The following is a 5,170-nucleotide window of genomic DNA, read 5'->3' as shown; positions in this document are numbered from 1 at the left end:
GGGGTGAGAGGACTCACCAGGGACAGAGTGGTGAGCAGAACAGGGATATTGAAGTACACTGCTGAAGGGAGCAGTGGGTGAGACAGGAGAGGTCTGCCAGTGATGTGGGTTACCTCCCAGCCAAGATCTAACTCACCCTGGAGAGGCTGAGGCTAGCTGCTTTAGTAGTGTTGCGTTTTAACCCCTTGTGCCACCAGGGAGGGTATATGACCTTAGTTATTGTAACCATCAAATCAATCTGTAATTAAAGCATAACCTCTGTGTAGACAAAACATCTACTTAGTTTACTAAAACCTAGCCCAGCATCTAGCTCAGAGGAGATACAGTAAGTAATTGCTGAAGAAACAAATGAAAAATATCAGATGCATTTGTTTCCAAAGCGTTATTGTGGGAAGATTTTGGCTTAAAAAATTCAAGGTATATATGGGCCCTCCCTGGTGGCACAGTGGGTAAAAGCGCCGAACTGCAAGCTACTTGTAGCGGCTGCCACAGGCGCTTCAGTGCGAGTTCAATCCCGGCCTGGAGCTGACCCACATGGCGCAGCAGACCTCTCCTGTCCTGCCCGCTGCTCTCCTCAGCAGTGTATTTCCTCTATCTGCCTGTTCTGCTCCCCATTCTGTCTCCGGTGAAGCCTCTCACCGCCCCTGCACCTCTGGCCTGTACCCCAGTTCTGTATGCATTAATAACTAAATCTTAAAAAAAGCAAGTTATTAAAAAATTTAAGCTATATAGATATGATTAAATGTATCTCTGAGGAAAAATTCCTCTGAGCCACTACACTGGATATAGTATATACAGTAAGGCTAAAAGACTTTACTTCTGGGGTTAAAGAAGTACAATTGATACCTACTGGAAGATCTGTTCAATTACCTTTTCTGGGAAATGGCTACCAGCTCCCACAGGTGTGAACTTCTGGCAGCCATAATTCTGCCACATGCTTCTTGCTCCACAGCTCTAGTTAACTGGGTCAAGTTAGACACATTCCCTCTCCTGGAAATCTGATATTGAATTATGAAAAGAGACTGCCTGGGCCAGTAGCTCTCATTCCAGGTGACTTTTGATTTTAGAGATATTGGCAATGTCTGGAGACATTTTGATTATCAAAGTTGGGGAGGGGGAGAAGTTGGATACTGTTGGCATCTGGTAGGTAGAAGCCAGAGCTGCTGGCTAAACATCCTGAAAAGCAGAGGAACCCCCCCCCCAACAATTATCTGACCTAAAATAAATGTCAACAGGTGAGGCTGAGAAACCTTCCTGTAGTACACCTGAGCAGATATTGTGTAACTCCCTTGAGTGGGCTGCCAGCTGTCACAACCCACCATGGGCAAGGGAGCAAAATCAACTAGGTAGAGAGAAAATAATGAAGAGATAGTGTAAAAAAAAGTTGAACTTAGAGATAAGTTTCCAGTTCCTAATCTAGTTTTTCCAGAGAATTTTATTCTTCCTATAAACTCTTAATTCTATACTTATGATAAACTGATATTTTTGTTTGTTGAAAAATAAAGTAACTTAAACTAATACAAGAAATGCTCAAGTGAATGACTTTAAAGTGGTGTAAAAATCATTAAATTTGGGCAGTTTAGAGATGATTCTAGTCTTCTAGAATGGAATAAATAAAATTAATGAATTGTTGGCCCTGCCTGGTGGCGCAGCGGGTTAAAGCACTGCACTAAGAAGCTAAAGACACTTCCTCATGAGTTCGATTCCCACCTGCCCCGGAGGCGACCACATGGCGTGGCAGACCTGATCCGAACGCTGCTCCCCTCAGCAGTGTACTTTGTAGATCTGCCTGTTCTGCTCCCCACTCTGTCTCTGGTGAAGCCTCTCGCCACCCCTGAGCCTCTGGCCTGTACCCCAGTTCTGTATGCACAAATAAATAAATCTTTAAAAAAAAAATTAATGAATTGTCTTTACTGTTCCATGACAGCCATGATATTTCCCCACAACTTTTCAATTAGACACTAGAGTGAGTTGAAGCTTTTTAAGGACAAAGGGATCTTGATCATACCTATGCTGTGCTTGTTGAGTCTTTTGGGAATTATGACACCTGGCTCACCTGTTCTGTCACTATACCCAAGCTCCACCCAAAGCCACCAACTCCTAATCACTGTACACAAAGCGTTCCACAGAGGTGCTACTAATCACACTTGCTAGTGGTTTCTCTTTTGCATATTAATGTTTGTACTTCCTTGCACATCGTCAGTTTTGGTATGATTTCATTTCTCTCTAGATAGTAATTCAGTAAAAGTTGTGATCTAAGGCAAGCCTCAGAATGGTCTTTGATAATCAGTTTCTTTCTGGAATTACATTTTTCTTAGTCTAAGTTGTAGGAATATTCTGAATTCATCCCTTTATCTATACATGTGGTTTCTTAATTATTTAGGTGTTATTGACTATTTTGGGAATTAGATGGTGAATCTTCCTGAAAAAATGTACATGTGCACTATATTTTACATACAAATACAAAAAGGTTGATACACCAAATAGAGGTCATTATAATTATCCCCTGCAATAAATATTTATTTAGTGCCTATTCTGGCTTATGGGGTGAGAAGAAAAGGACAAATCATGTAGAATTCCCCTTTTGAGAGGAACACAATTTAGCAAGCCCACAGAGCTTTAGCACCCATCTGCCACCCAGGTGACAAGTGCCATGGTAAGGGAAATAGCACTTTGGTAACCCGGAATGGAGTTTAATCCAGATTGGGAATTTAAGGGAATTAAGGAAAGATTCCTGGAAGAGATGCCATCTTCCCTGAAAAATCAAACAAGTAGGAGAACGCAAGATCTAACGACAGTGGAAGAACATTGTAGGCAAAGGGAAAGTATGTAAACAAGGGAAAGAGCATGGTAAGTTCATGAAATGCAAAAATGCTTACAGCAGCTGTGCTAGTCATATGTCTGTTGGCCCTCAGCTCCATTCTTGCTTTTTCCATATTGCAGGGGGCTGAGTCAGCAAGTCACACTGGCAGATCTCTTTGCCAGCTGGCTTCGGCTAAGTTCTGCCAGTGGAGAACATTATTTAAGACTAAAGACACAGCAAGGGAGAAGTCACGCCCCCTCTGCTGTTGCTAGCATCTCCAGCAGCAGCAACTGGCAAGTGGGGTTCTGGCCCCCACAGCCATAGCAGATTTAGTGCCAGAGGTGGGGTGGCTCAGCCTGAACAGCACAGGTAAGCCATGTAACCTCTTACTCCAGTCTCGTTTCAGACAATTTCTAACCTTGGGCGACCTGATTATTTTCACTCTCTTGGCCCTTCCAGATTCTGAAACCAATTCCCTATTTTATATGTTTCTATTTAAAATACCTAGAGTGTTTTTCTGCCTGGATATTGAATAATACAACAATGAATCCAAAAATGTGGTGAGGAGTGAGAGTTCATTTTGAGAGATCTGCTTAAATAAGTAACTGAGAAATCATTCAAGTTTGTCATAGGAAGTGACCAGGAGTTTGGATTTGTTCTAAGAACAGTGGAAGGCTGTTTTAAAGACGTGGTCATATCAGTCACTTTTGATTTTTATAACTATCACTTGAGCTATAATAAAGAGAACAGGTTTGGGATACCTAAACACAAGGTCAGGCACCCAATGAGGAAACTTTTGCAATTAGGAGAAAATTTGATGGTGTCTATGCTAGGGTAGGGGCACTGAGGTTGGAGAAAATGGACTGGAAGGATTTTTGTGAGGTGGGATGGATAGAACATAAAGGAGCATGGTGACAGGTTAAAGTTGGCTACAAATCTATTGACAGGTTTTTCATGGGTAGGTGGGATCCATAGCTCTTCATTTTGAAATTATACATACTCCGTAAGTGTTCTGACAAGTAGACTATGGCAGGGAGACTGTCCCAGTTTCTGTGTCCAGGCCACTGGAAAACAATAGTGTCCATTCCCTCTTTCTTGTAACTCGCAGTCGTAGAACACAACTACTATACTGTAAGAAATACAAGCCAAATAGAGAGGCAATGCTCAGAGCTGCTGGGGTTGGCGGCACCAGCAGAGCTCCCACCCATCAGCGAGCATCTAACTGCTAGCCATGCGAGTGTACCATCAACGGAACTTGGCTGTATTGTCCAGTTCAGCCTTTACATGGCCCCCTTCTCAACCCTGAATATCACAGCCCTAAGCAATTCCCACCCATCTGAGCTCACTCAACCCACAGAATTAAAGATACAATAGTAGATTGCTTTTTTCAAGTCACTAGGGTTTTGTTTTGTCTTTTTTTTTTAATCATTAAGTTTTGCGTCCATTGTTACTCAGTAAAACATGAATAGAGGTGGAAGGAACGTTGAAAGTCAGCAGCATCAAGTATGATAACTAGAATTCTTGTTGGTGCCTAGAGTGCAATCAGTCAATACTGAGATGGAGACTAGGAGCAGATACACAGTTTGCAGGGGGAAGGGCGTGGGAAATAATTATCATGAGCAAATATGCAGTTTTGGAACTTCATCAATTTTTTTTTAGGTATCTTATTCTTTCAGTATTAGCTATTCATGTTTTAAGCAAAATTATATATTACAGATCTTTATCCTTTAAGACACTTTAAAATATTGATTTTAGTTATCTTATACTGTAAGAAAAGCTGTGCTTCTCAAAAGTATCAGGAAGAACTGATACTTATATCATCATAGTTAGTTCTTGTTGACTTAGGGATCAATTTCCAGTTCTTATTTATATATCATTATTTACTCAACAACTAGCAGCAGGTATGCAGCACTCTTCTGTTAAAGGTATAACTGTGCACAGGATAGATAATATCCTGCCCTCTTGCAGTTTACATTCAGATTGGTAGGCAGACAGTAAATGAATAAAGAAAATAATTACCAATTTGATAAATGCTATGAAAGAAATAAGCAGGGTGTTGTTTGAGGGGAAAAGTTGAGTGGGACCTACTTTAAGATAAGGTGGTCTGGGAAGATTTTTTATTTTTTTAAAGATTTATTTATTGGTGTACAGGCCAAAGGTGTGAGTGGGTGTGTGTGGGGGGATGTGTGTCTGAGAAGATTCACCAGAGACAAGAGTGGGGAGCAGAATAGGTGGGTTGACTGAAATACACTACCGAAGGGGCCAGTGGCTGAGACAGGCAAGTTCTGCTGAGCCATGTTGGTCCTCTCTCTGGCTGGGTATCGAACTCCTGCTGCAGTGGTTGTGGTTAGCTTCATAGTGCTGTGG

The sequence above is a fragment of the Condylura cristata genome, unplaced genomic scaffold, assembly GCF_000260355.1.
Source record: "Condylura cristata isolate star-nosed mole 26May11 unplaced genomic scaffold, ConCri1.0 scaffold00030, whole genome shotgun sequence".
Taxonomy (NCBI): domain Eukaryota; kingdom Metazoa; phylum Chordata; class Mammalia; order Eulipotyphla; family Talpidae; genus Condylura; species Condylura cristata.
This window is presented reverse-complemented; position numbering follows the sequence as displayed.